The 14,728-nt window shown below is 38.4% G+C and overlaps 1 long non-coding RNA gene across 1 annotated transcript in view; it reads right to left on the bottom strand.

Moving 5' to 3' along the window:
- Positions 1 to 14,728, bottom strand: part of LOC149623484 (uncharacterized) — a 57,965-nt gene that overhangs the window by 3,300 nt on the left and 39,937 nt on the right. The gene's annotated exons all lie outside the window — the stretch shown is intronic.

The following is a 14,728-nucleotide window of genomic DNA, read 5'->3' as shown; positions in this document are numbered from 1 at the left end:
AGGCGAGTTCAAGCCTTGAACTGAATCAAAGGCAAAGTCATTTTACATCCAGTAGACAAAACGGTCCCCCAAAAAATCCCCTTTCCAGGAGGAGAAGCCACCTTGGTAGGAGAAAACGAAATGGACGGGTAAAATCGTACGAGCCTCGCGAGACCGCCGCAAAGCAGGCATGGTTGTCGAGTAAAAGTCGAAAAGTATCCTCGGTATTTTTCAAGCATGGTCGACGCTCCGTATATACGGGAAATCGTTCCCAATCAAAAATACGTACAATTTACTGTAAAATGTTTCATCGTCGAAAGCTGAGCGAACGCATTCGCAAAAACAAGAGTCGTAAATTTGGACCTAAGTGAGTGCGAGAAGGGGAACACGGTATACTTGGCGCTAGAAAGAGGTCAATTTAGTGTTGAGTCCCGGACCCGAAAACCTTTCGGTATGATTCCCTTATGGGACATTTTCGACTCGGAAAAGTGTCGACGACTTCAAACATCCCCTAACCCAGTTGGTCCCGTCGTTAAAGCTCCGTACCATCCAATCTAACTTATACATTGACGATACGTTTGTAAAAGGCGAAGATTGAAATTGAGACACGGTACAGTTAATAATCCCATGGCTAACGTAAAAATTGCGCGGCGCTATCCGTTAAGGGACAGGACCCTAGGCTAGGTTTGTTTTATAGCGTTCTATTTTAAACGACCCACAATCCTTTGGAAATACCGGTTGCAGTCAGAGAAGGCTCGAGATTTAGGTTTAAATATGTTAGATTTCTGCTGGGTTTTAAGAATGTAAGTGAAGCGGGCTTGGCCACCAAACAAAAATCGTAGAAATGTTTTAAAACATCCCATGGGTTCCCAATAGGAAGCTTCGCACACGGTATTGCAGCGCGAATGTAAGTAGATTAAAACGAAGTTACAATTACTCGCCTCATATCTCAATTAAGGACAGATAATTTCAAATCAAATGATCCAGCGATGGCAGAAAGTGTTGAATTAAAAATTAATATAGTTATTTCCCAGTTCAGTTGAAAAAGATGAAGCCTGGAAGACTACGGTATTTTCTAACTTCTTATTCATGTACTTTTGAAAAATATACAGGGGCCATTTTGGGAAACCTACGAGTGTTTGAATCAAATTGAAGTCTTTGAAAGCTTTTTTCCCCCCTCTTCGACAATACCATTGTTTTTTATTTCAACATAAACCCGGCTATAGTATATAGGCTTAGCAGACGGTTTTTTACAGGTAATGGTATAGTTTTAGCGGGTTCTTTAGGGTTGGAAATGCAAAGATCGTGTTATTTCCTTGATAAATCGAGTTTGCAGTGACACGTCGTTTGTTCTGGATGGAAACCAGGGAGAAAGACATTCTCGGGTACTGATGGCTACGTGGGATTGTACGCGCAAGTACACTAGCTTGTTTTGCGGTCCTGTTTGGATATGGCGGGAAAATTCGCTGTTGTATATATATGTCTCTGTCTTCGTGGGTTGTGTTTATTCAGGTAACTTGTCTTTTCGCGGACATGATTTGACCATTTCGCTTGTTGTTCTTACTTTTTCAGCAAAGAGTTATAACTTGGCGGCGCGTTCTATATCTTATATACCTTTTAAAGTATATTATATTTTTAATATTAATGGTCACTTTTAAGGGAACAAACGCCGTAAAGAAATATTTATGATTTAGAAAAACAATCTATTTCATCTTTCATTACTTTTTATATGAAAGAAATTTGGTAGTGTAGAATCTCTAAGCCACAGTTTCTTAACAATTACGTCATTTTTCCACAATAAAGGGTCAATTTACCGCATAGAAGCTAAGTTTGTATTCAGCCGGAGCACGACATTTGGGTGAAAGACATTTGTGTGTCGACGATTTTGTGTCCTATATTGGGAACGCGACAATTTGGAGGATTGAAAATTGGGTGTTCGAAAATTGAGAGAATTTAAAATTGGGTGAGCAACAGTTAAGTAAAAATAAAAATTGATAACTCTGGGTTAATTATTTAACTCATTAGTTGGTCTTATTTCTCTCGCGACGGCGCACAAGGACGCGAATCTCAGCGGTTAATGCCATTTCTCTCTTAAAATGAGGAAATTAGCTTCCGATTTGTAACATCAAAGGTGGATGGATACTGGGGGTTTTGGGAAACGTTTTATATTGACTGCTTGGTTACCCATTAGCGATTTAGAGGTCCCTATACCAAGAAATGCATGGGCGTATACGGAACTCAGAATCTAGTTCAAAGCGCACGCAATCAATGATTCAAAAACTACTTCGATGACTTGCCCCCAATACTGTTAAAACTTAATTTAAACATTTTTATAAAACGCCCGAAATTTATACGACGAATAGCTAATCAAAAGTTTAATTAGTGTTAACGAAGTATTATCGAGCAATTAAAAATTAATACGGTTTCGTAAAACAAGTTAGTTAGGCCTGATGGTAAAAATATATGGGTCGCACAATCAATTAAAGCATAATTCTAAATTTAGCTGCATTAATTTAAGCAATTTTGTGTAATGTCGATTTTTGAAATCAAGAAAAAAATCGGTTAATGCCTATATTTTCTCTTTTAATTTTAGTTTCTTTTGCCATTAGATTATATTAAACTTTAAATTTTCTTTTTCAAAATAAATCCATATTATTTATCTTTATATTAATAACACGCTGAATTGGAATTTGCATTATCCAAAACTACAATGGTAATTTCACACCAATTTACACCAAATTATATAATAATGATGATATGTTCATTTTTTAAGTTTTGCAATCATTTCAAGCAAAACTAAGACGCCGGTCATCACTGAAGCTTTCCAAACACTAAAATAATGACAAAACTATTTTTTCAAAAATAAAATCTAGAATTTCAAATTAGAAACCAACAGTATTTAGGGAGTTGAAAAATATAATCCTAACATGACCCTTATTATAATAAATTCCAGTAAGCATCCAATCGCGGATCCCTGGAGTCGTGGGATCGTAGTTTAAATTTAACAACATCTTTGGTAAACAACCGAAGGTTTATACGAATAAGATCCATTAAAGGAGGGCTCCCCTAAACGTTAAGGAGAAGGCGATTAATTAAATAATCGTTTGCCAAATTCCCAACCAGAGCCTATTTTCAGCCCAAGGGTTTTCAGAAACTTTAACTCCTTGAAGCCAGTCGGGGTATATACATATTTAAGCAAGCTCATTTTGCCGAAACACACTAATACACGCAAACTCCTAAACACTATACGTCTAAAATGTAGATCGCCAAGAGATTCGAGAAATACGCAAAAATTTTAAATTTAAGCCTGTTGCAGTGTTAACACTATCTTCGAGCCCACTTGCATTAAATTGCTTAGGTTGTTTATCGTGAGCGACTGGCTTAGATTTTCCCCCTTTTCGGTCGCTTTTCCACCGGTTTTCAATAAGTTATGCCGTTTGAAACTTCGTAAGCGTATTTAGCGGGTATATCCTCGGCCCAACTTTAGACGCGGAACTGCGTGGCATCGGCTCGAACTTCCGCAAGTTAAGCTTTTAAAACGAGCTTCGAGCCAATGTCGATCAGATCAGAAGATACGATTAAACGATTTCGACTAAAGTTTCTCTTTCGCCCCCCCCCCACTACCCCTGTTAAAAAGCTTGCCGCTTTCTAATCGCCAAATGGTTTAAAGGGATACCAAAACGAAATTCGACAAAATAAATAACTATCGATGCCATTAGAGGTGGTTAAGTGATAGGGTGTGACTGAAGATTCAACAAACCATGGATATGAATCGATTTTTAGCCAATTTTCAGAAGAGCACTACATGTATAGCATTCCGTGATTTCTTAGTAAGTACTTATGATGTCCAAGAAAACTGAGCAGGTAAACCGTGTTGGTCTAGGCGTTTAATGTCAGTTACAATAAAAATATTCCATTTTCCCTTTATCAAGTACATGTCACAGAATTGTAAGTAAGTTGTGTCAGCTACATTGAGCAAAATTGAAGTAGGGGAACCAAAACCAACCTCGATATCCACTTCTGATTATGTACAATGAAATTTTTTATCTCATATCTATACACGGTGTATACCAAGATCGCATCATACTAATCCATTGTAGAAAACTTTCGGGATATTTTTTTGTGGAACAGTTTAGCGTCTCGAGTTACAAAGGATGTCGGCGGTGAAATGTTGAAAGAAAATAATATAAAACTGTACCATTATTGAGTTTATATGGATATATATTTTTTTTATATTCCGTTTACTTTAAAAAAGGGTGTAACGAAAGAAGACGATATTGTTATACTAATGTTACGAGATGTAACCTGGACGTCGGCAAATCATGAAAGGATCCCGCTTTCTTTAATGTCTAGGCCTAAAACTTGGGTATATAGAAGGTGATAACCATCTCAAATGCTTTTTACGAAGTTCATGAACGGATGGGTGCTTGAATGAATGAATATAAGTGGAAACTGTGGACAACCATTTTAATGCCACACTGGATGTACGATGTAGCCTAGTAGTTTCAAGGGCTACATGATTGCGTGTATCATAAGTTTATAAGTTATGTTCCATAAGTATGACACGACCAATACTTCGTAATACTTGAGACTTACTGAGAGCTAGTTCGAGAACGACAAGCGAGAATTGACTATATACTCGGTTAATTTTGCAGTCCATCTTCCTATTTAGTAATTTGTACTAAGCCTTTGGCAGGCGTCGCTTCACGAGAATCTATGACGTTACACTTACGTCACGTCATGAGAAGCTCTCAGTAACCAGTGACAAATGTAGAACATATCTTATGAACTTATGATGCATGTATATCGTCTCTATTTGGGTAAGGAATTATTTTAAATAATTAATTTGTTGAGCTTTCGTAATACGAGAACCCAGACTCAAGAAAAATCAATGGCAGATTGGGTATTATTTATGATTTTTCAGTCTTCTAGTTAGTCAACAAAACGTGTATAAAAGGGTACAATCACGTGATCTCCCTTTGGATCGCAAAGTCTATACAACAACATTCTTCGTCCAAAGTTAAAACTTTTCCTAAACTATCGGTAGCTGGGCCCTTAAGACATTTTAATGCAAAAGTTAAAAGGTTTCGTCGATCTATATGTATTTAATCCGGCATAATTAAACACGTGTTACAAAAGACGACAGACCCCTAGCTATGGTTTCCCGCTAAAGTTACGCGTAACGAGAGATAACTATACACGGAGAAAGGATGAGAGGAAAAGGAGTCAGAGGATTAAAAATCGGAGAAGAGACCCAAGGCTCTGTCTTCTGACTACGACACAGAAGGGATGGGGGACCTTACCATGTCCTATTGAGCAGCACGAAATAAATAAATTCCTCAGGGCAATTCCCAAGAGGATAAGTATATGGTTAACGGAGGAAGACTGTATATACATGCTGGGAGGAGAAATCTGAAAGAGGGTATGGCAACTCAGTCAGAGATGTACATTATTTTAATTACCACAAATCTGTTAATAGGCCTACCATTTCATCAACTCCAGAAGAAAAGCAAACACCACAGGGGCGGGGTCACCTTCTTAGGTTATTTCCCTCGCACCAAGAAGCGCCGCTAGAGGCAGTCCAAGTTGGCTATAGCCTCCCGGAGCTTCTAGTGAACTAGGGCTAGACTTATCCGCGTTCAACCAAAATCTTCAGTGCAGGTAACACCTTAACCATTACATTAAAGAGCCCTGCTTGAACATGTAGAAATAATGAGTCTTCCGTCCCAAGCAATCTTTTCGTTAAATATCCTAGACCGGATCTACCCGCGTGCACTATATAGGAGAGGAAACGTAATACGGACAAACCGGAAACAGTCCACTCGTCCTTCTATTTCCAGGAATCCCATGCCGATACAAAGTCTCCGCGTCCACCCACCAACAGTGCAAGGCGTATGTATATACTCATCGCGTTTAGTCAGAATCGGAATTGAGTAAACTTATATGAGCGCTCTGTTTTTCTTCTTCGAATCTATACTCATTCCGCGATGAGCTAATAGTAATCGAGCTATTCTGCGAATACATCACTCGCTATCAGAGAAATGATCAAAGCATTAAAGGACGTAGAATTAGAGCAAGATCAAGAGTTAACTTTACCCTCGCATGAATATTGCAATGGGCAAGGAGTCCAGACAAAAATTTAATTCCTTATAGGAGAAATTGGAATTTTTTTCCGTAATTATAGGATTTTATAGGAAAATAAAACAATACAAATGCTCATATATAACACTATGTTGGTTTAAACTATGTAGAAAAATTTCAAAAAATAACAAAATTGGATTTTACTTCGAAAAGAGGAAGTTAATTAAAATATAATGTATCAAAAATATGAGCAAGTTAAGCGAGCTTCGGAATTTCGGTGTCAAATGTAGTCTCGATAAATTAGCTAAATTTTGAATAATTTGATGTTAAACTACACGAAAACTTCGACTGAGTCGAAAATATAGGATATTATTGGACCATTCATGAACTTATAGGATATTATAGGACAGGGTCAAAAATATGGGATCTCATAGGAATTATAGGACCACTGGCTCCCTGACTAGGGTAAACTGTCTAAGAAATGATATGACAAAATCGGGTGAAAGAATTAAATACATTCATGAAGGAATCTCGTCGAAGGTAAGATCAAGGCACACGAAGACAAAGCGCGAGGTTTAATGGCGATTATTTCCTGGCCCTTTTAGTCGGTCGCTTTTCCATTTTCGTCTCTTTATCATTTGAACTTCCTCTTATTCTCCCCATGTATTTTATTCCCTACTGGTTCGGGACACTTTTCTACGCGAATCAGATATCCTTTCCGGTAATCGCCTTAACCAAGAGTTACTTCCAGATTACGGTCGAGTTCGCATATGGGTAAAAATATTCAATTATAGTATATCGAAAATTATGGAAGAATATTGGGATATATTTGCTAAATGGAACTCGTATGGTTCTTAGGTGAAATAAAATTGGATTTTTGTATGTAAGTACTTCATTGATACGTTAGCCATAATATTTGCAGAGGGAATTAAGTCCTCATATGCAAATTCGCAAACAATACGCAGGGAGTTCAGGGCATAACAGTGTCCTTTATACTGTTAATTCACGACTCAACAACAATTTCCTTAGTCCAATGACACATGAAATATCACCCAAACGTCTCAAACCAACTCGATTTAAACCGAAACCCCCAATCAAATCTGGTCTTACGCTGCATGCAATTTTGGCATATTTCCCTGGCAAAAACATCGTCGAAACATTACCCCGAGAAGAACAGTAGCACAGCGATGGCTAGCAACGTTGGTAGTCCCTCCGGCGTGCCATATGCCCCCAACGTCACCCGATACCTAAATGCACTTAGAGTCGGTGTCGTAGCATGGCCCCGCAGAGTTCCCTATCTGTACTATCCACGTTATATGTAAAAAAGGAGTCCTAAGGGGTGGTATAAAGGCCTATGAGAGACTCTTTTCTCCATTTTGATTGAACCCCGTACATATATACTGCATCAGATCATCAGATCTTTATCTGTTTCTCCGCTTCCGCCTCTTCTAGTTTAGGACTTTTGGGGACAAAACTGAAAAACGCTACTATTGTCACGAGTCGGAAGTGAAAAGCGTACCCCGAGTGATATGGGGTGAAGATAGGTAAAGCTTTATGGAAGAAAACAAGTATGGGCGCGATCTCTGAGGGAGGGTGAGACCATTAGGAATTGGATCGAAGGTTTTCTTTTAAATGGATCATACTCATTTAAGTATCAGATGGATGGTGGTTACTTGACAGAAGAAAATCGAATTGAGGGTAATACCCCATGCAAGAAAAACACTTCATAATAAAAAGATAATTCGGGTTGTAATTTCTTGAAAGATAATATACATTTAAGCTTATGAAATTCGATTGTCAATGCATCTTCAATTGATCCATTTTTGGTAAAGGAGTGTTGTGAATTCTATCGGTCTTTGGAATAATGTGACCAATAGCAGACGGGAGAGGTCTTGAGGAACACGCCTTATTCTGTACCGTAAGAATCATTAGGCTAGGGTAAATGTTTTCATGGGTAAATTGAATAAATTCTCTCCATCCTTCAAATAGTGTACTGGGTCTTTGATCCGTGTCCACCCGCGCCTTTTCTCCTGGTCAATTTGTCCGTCAGACGTGGGTCTATTTGGCCTGACAAGTTAATAAGAGAGGAGGAGGAGGGGATAGGGGAAGATTTAGTCTATCGGGCACGCGGTATATCTCCTATTCCTTATCTACTTTTTGGGGTTCTGTCCCAAACACTTAACAAGGGACGGAGGTGGACCGGGCGCCTATACCAAGCTACACACACACACACACACTCAGAAGAGTGTGCTGGAAATTTCTCGTCTCCGGGGGATATTCCCGCATACCGGCTAGCTTCTCCCTCGACGTCATTTCTCCGCACCGAAGGTTTCGGCTTCTCTCGGCAGAAGGGCCTCAAGATCTCGGAGCTTTGAGCCTGTCCCCGACGGAGTTAAACATCTGCGGGTGTACGCAATGTTTTTGTCTCCTCGTATTCCGCTTTTCTCCCGCTTTGACGGTTTACGATGTTAAATTTGTTGAAGGGGGGGGGGGGGACTGACTGACTGACTACTATAGGGATGGGAAGAGATGGTCAGGTTTTACCGAAGTGGATTTTTTGATAGCTCGTGTTGGTTTATTTTCAAAGTATAGGTAGGGGAAGTGACGTATTGATTGAGGTTTAAGCTATAGCAGACGGCTTTTAACTTAGTTTTTAGAGTGGAAGATTATAGTGTGTATAGTGAAATTACAATGTTGTCAAAGACTCAAAATTGTTAACTATAGATATACGCGGGTAAGCTTGGTTCCTTAAACGTTTTCTCTGTGCGCCTGTGGAAGTGTTCGAACTGCTGAGCATTGGTGTTCGAGGAGAAACGCACTTATAGGGGCAAGAATAATAAATTTCCTAAGAATGTCTTTATATTTCGTTCTCTAAACTGATCACCAATAGGGTCTGGAATTTAATACAAAGTGAAACCTCGTCACATTGATGCCACAAGCTCGGATAAAAAGGTCCAACCTAAATAAAATAATTAGACAAATGGAGAAACCCCTTTAAATTCCAAAAAAACCAAAATTGGTTCCGCGACAGACGGTCGTCATCCCGTCATAAAAATCACCTCATTGATGATTAATCCACGACTTCTCGAAAGTCAATTCCATTATTATAAAAACCGCAATCACCCTTGGTAGCTCGTAATTTTCAACCCACGTTATAGGTTTTATATTTTCAATCAACATGCGCGGTGAAAAGGGAAGAGAAGGAAAAAGCCGATTCTAAAATGCGTCTAATTTAAAATTGCACACGCCAAGAAGGTAACCCTGGTAACGCGTGGAAAGAGATGATGGGGAGCGTGGATCGACGGACCCTAGGCCGCGTGGCCTACCGCTCATCACCTGTTCCACTTTCCTCATATGGCTAAGAGTTATGGAGGGGTCGTGACAAAGAGATAGTGAAATCAATCAAACAAATAAATAAGTTCCTGATAAAATTTTAATAATTCGTATTTCTGAGATGAATTTTGAGCCGAACGTTGGTGCACCTTTCAATGTAATCCTAACTGCGCATTTTGGCCTCACTGTAGGCCTAATCAAGCCAAATTGCTCAGACTAGGTAACTGTCACGAATTTGAACTGAAAAGACTTACATTTTGCCTATTGGTTCATTATAATTCATACTAGAGTTATAGAGGTTTTGGTTTAAATTGGAGGCTCCATATATCATTTACTAGAGCTGTAAAGGTTAACGATTGCATCGGCAGCCATCTTATAAAATGGCTGCCCAATAGTCGGAACTAGTTCAGAGCTAACTAAAATGAATTAAGTATCGTTCATGATTCCTTGACACTTTAACATTATTAAGTAAGTGGTACTTCATTATCTCTTTGAAAGTGAGCTTCGGCGGTGGTAGACCCCGATGGTGGACTGGCGCTAACTAATAGTCGACGCGTGCCCTTTTATAGGTGGACTCCACCCAGCAGGCCAGGGACTCCCTTTTTAAACTAGACCATAAAGAAGAAGAAGAGAGGTATAAAAAAATAAAACCGTGTTTAGTATCAATTTACAACATTAAGGGAACTAATGACCATACAACAAATAGGTTATTCGCGAGGGGATATAAACCCGTATAGGCTTTTTAAAACGCGGGCCACACACACGCGCGCCCTTAACTGAGTAGTAGTAGCGGCACCTCGTGTTAACCTTCCATAGTAGCTGAAAGAGTCAAAGGCAGCCAGGCGATATCGCTCTCTTTACCGGGGGCAACTACCCGGAATCGTGTGTCGTGCAAGAGCACGTGACGGGGTTTCGTGTAAAAAGGGCCCAGGGATATTCAAATTACCAAGCAATGCGGGGGATGGATGCATAGTATACCGCGTGTTCGAATTATAATAAAGGACTAAAGGGGTTTTGTTTTTAAGAATTAATATACGGTTATTAAAAATTCTGATGAAATTGGATTATTTTAAGGGTTATTTTTAGCTCCACTAATATAATAATGGATAATTGTTTGGGGTATCTAATAAAAAATAAAAACCTGGCTTTAGTTATTTAATCATCTATAGAAAACGATACGGCATATAGGTACTTTGTTCTTACAGATTTTTTAGTTTCAATATTCACTATAGCTTTTGCAGGTTTTCCCTGACCATATTAAGTCATTTTCTCTGACCAATTACAGCATTACGAATCATTGTGCCTATATTTCCCATGCTAATTTCTATGCGGGTTTTGTGGGCCGGGCTTGAGCACTACGTCACGACTCATAATGCTGACGACTTTCTAAGTATGATTTCATTGGTTAGTAACAACGCGAGATAGATTATTCGAGAAGTAAAATTCGTAATACACAATGATTAGTCTATATTTCTTCCCACAAAATACGCCTAGATACGTTGAGAAAAGGCCTAACAAATGATTCCTGGTATCACACACATTTTATCTTAAAACCAATGATAATTTTAGCTAGTTTACTCGATAAAACAACCTTAATTCCTTTTATTTATTTATTTAAGCATCCCATTATAGCTTTAATAATCATCTATTGACGTAATTAAACGAAAAGTGCTAAAATGTGGCTCCCCTTTCATTTATGGGATCGGATAAGCCCGAATCCCTTTATACGTTTAAGAAGCTGACTCGCTATATAGCTCGGCCTTACTAATTAAATCGCTTAATGAGCATGAACGATAACTCCATAATTTTGAACGCTGGCACTTAGGGGAAAACGAGAGTTAGTCAGCGCAAAATAAGCGACGAGAGAAGCTGGAGGACTTCGAGAAAAAGATTCGCGAACCCCCTCTCCCATTAAATCATTAACAAAGATTAATTAAAGCCGAAAATGTTTTAAAAGAAACTTAAAATCCGTTTAGAAAACAATTAAAAGGCCTAGGGCTTTTTACGGGCAAACTTTTTAGCTTAGGAGAAACGTTAATTTTGATTTGGGGAAATTGGGCCCTATCAGCAGGCTTATACAGTAAAAGCTTCCAGCATCGAAAAAGAGACGAATTTTTCTCCTCTCTCTGGTATTAGAAGCAAGGAGGATTCATACTTCGAAACTAAGAGTGGTAAAGCATCGTAAAATGTACGATTTAAGTACGTATAATTAAAGTTTACTATTGCTTATATGTAATGGTATTTAGTGGTTTAGTGCTCTGTTATATTGGTAGTTACAAAACAACGACCATGTACATTGCTATGTAAATATGGACCAGTAAAAACCTGAAGTTTTTTGGCAGCAAATTCAACCCAGCTCCAAACATAACTTGAAAAAGGTGGCCATTTTGGGCAAAATCTCATAAAACATTATAGACCCGAAATCTCCCAAAGTACATCCTCTTTAATTTCTGACAGACCTTTCAGAAACACCCTGAATAAAGCATCCACGTTAACCTCATTACTCCTTGGTAAAGAAAAAAAGTCTTGGGTAAAACACGTCGAGTTTCGTTCGGAGTTAGTGTGAACGACTCCCTGATGATTTTTCAATCCTTATTAACTCTAGGGAGATTTGGAGGAGAAGCAACGAACATTATTAATTCAGCGATTAAGCCATATTGGGCACCTCTCTTTCCATTTAGAGATTCGGGAAGCTTTTAGCGATAGCCCGCGCTGCCAGCTAAAACCTATCTCTTCTTATACACTTTATTAAGAACTTCTCTCTTGCCAAAAAGTAAATCAACACGAAGCTATAGAAACCCTGTAAATTCGCACTTAACCATTTCATCGAAAGAGGGAAGAAATATGACATGGTTCAGATCATGGATAAACTAACGTACTATTATGGATCGCCAAAATCCGGCCAACAAAACCGTGCCTCTAAATCGAGTCGGAAGTATAGCTAGGTCACGTGGGGGAAAGGAACTAAATCGTGACTCGTGAGTGGTGCGTTTCAAATTTTGCACATGCGCAGAGAGAAAAAAAATTACTAATTTCCCTCTCACAGTCAAGGGTTGGAAGTCATATTTTGCTCTCTCCTCAACGGGAATCCCTCATTCTTTAGTATTTATACATATCCTTATTCAGATTTGATTGTGGTTATCATTACTCCACCTTTACTAAGAAATTTCTGGGACAATAATATGGGTCAAATTTTACCCAATTCTTTTGATAACGTTGCATAAATGTATTTCAATTTTTGGTGGATTTTTTTTTCTTGGTCGAGGCTCCTTTTTCGTTCTCGGCTAGACTCTTTTCTCGATTAAGTTAATTTTCCTCACGGCTGAAACAAAGGTTGCCTATGTGAAGGATGGTTAAGGGGGGGGGATCTTTCTTATTGTAAGAAGGAAGAAGAGGAGGGCGGGATAGTAAGTAGGGGGCGCTAGTGGCGTCGCGTACTCTTTTCCATTAACTAGGTTATTTCTTCTCATTTGTTTCTACGCAATCCCCAACACATTTCCTATATATCTTTCGCGGGATTTTTTTTTCTTCCTTCCAGAGCTTTTCCGTTATTTCCCTCACTTCCTTATTTCTTTGTTCTTCCTTAAAGGTTTCGTTCACATTTAACTTTACAGAAGGAACTATTGTCTATTTTTATTTAAATTTTAGATAATTTTTTCCAACACTCGAGTAACGAAGTTGATTCAATCTGCATTTGACGCAGAAAGGTTCTGACAATATTTAAATTTGAAGTTGAAGCAATTCAGCAATAACAATATTTGCGGTATAGGGAGAGTGCGTTTGTCAGGGAGGGAAAGAACATCCGACGTCATTTTATACATGTAATTAGGGGAGCGTTTGTAGGCGCGATACTGAAATTCCCCCGTTAGGGGGATGGAATCGAGGTAAGAGATATAAGCCTATTACGTGGCAAGAATGGGTTTGCCCTCTCCCTATTACGGAGTAAATAGTAAACAACGAAGTTTGACCTATATAAAGTATACATACATCCGTTTTCTTAATTACTATCGAAATGAATTGAACTAAATTACTGTCATTAACGGTGTATTAAAATTCCCAATTTCTAATGTCTATGCCACGAAAACCATCATCAATTTCCTTGCTAGTCAGGCAAAAAACTGCTTCAATTTATTTCAAAATATTTCCAATATATTTTACCAAGTTCCATTCAAAATAAAAATCTAAAGTCATATATTTTTCCCAGAATGAAAAGCGTAAAAGCCATATCCAAATCATCTATACAAAACCGTAAAATTTATAACAAACCACGAGTAATTTATCAAAAAAATGGGGAAAAAAGATGAAAATCCACGAAATACGTCGCCCCAATATTTTTTCAAAATAAAAACGACTAAAACTCTACTGGATGGGTTAGCTATTCCAGTATCGTCTTGCATTTTAGACGAAGTCAATGTATTTTACCATTGCCCCTGTAAAAAGGTTTCGCCCTCGGTATGTGTATTTGGTGAAGCCAACATTCAGGGTATTTTTAATAATGTATTTTCCCATAGCCCCTGTAGAAGAGGTTTCCCTTGCAGTGCTCCGGTGTTCAAAGTGAAGCCTGCCCCTTGTAGAGAATTCTACCAAATCAATTCGAATAACTAGCCAACGTTATACACCAACTGAAAAGTCGATAATTTGTTGAAGGTAGACAAAATAAAGCAAAAGAAGCGGACCCAAAAGCTCTCTCAATTCTTTTCCATCGTTCTCTTTGTAATTCTCCTCCTTCCTTCGAGACTCTTTACTTCCCCATGCTCTGGGATAAAAAAACACTGCTCTAGATCCGTAACCGAGTTGGTGTCTTTTCATATTAAGGAAAAAGAGCGCGGGACGCTCAGGGCCGGGATAGTGTAGTTCAGAGCATTTCTGGAGTGGTAGTAGGTAGGTAGGGTGTTATATGGTGTGATTAATTACATTTCGAGCCGAGTTGGCGAGCTGTACCGACAGAGTAACGCATTTATCAACCCGAGCAAAATCGCGGGAATGTCTAGAGGATGCAATGTGAGAAAGCGCGTGAATGTAACAGCTAAACTACACTAACATTGAAACTAAACCTTTCGTGAATATAATTAAAATTATTTTTGGAAACTAAATTGTGAAATCATTTTGTAATAGGGAGTAAGTTGGAGTACTTAACTATAGCCAAGCTTAATAGTTATATATGATTGACTTGAGCTTATTTAAGGGAGTTTAAATTTAATTGTTGAAGGGTTTAGACAACCTTAGCTCTCAATATGCAGTATATTAATTCTGTTAATATATGAAATCTGGTTTGCAAATAGAATGTTAAAAGCTTTAATGCAAATCGAAGAAAGAATTTTCTATATAATATTAT

Source organism: Phalangium opilio, unplaced genomic scaffold (assembly GCF_054372755.1).
Source record: "Phalangium opilio isolate 3A_F unplaced genomic scaffold, DU_Popi_V2 ptg000113l_1, whole genome shotgun sequence".
Taxonomy (NCBI): domain Eukaryota; kingdom Metazoa; phylum Arthropoda; class Arachnida; order Opiliones; family Phalangiidae; genus Phalangium; species Phalangium opilio.
The sequence above is the reverse complement of the archived record's forward strand: the minus strand, read 5'-3'. Positions and strand labels throughout refer to the sequence as shown.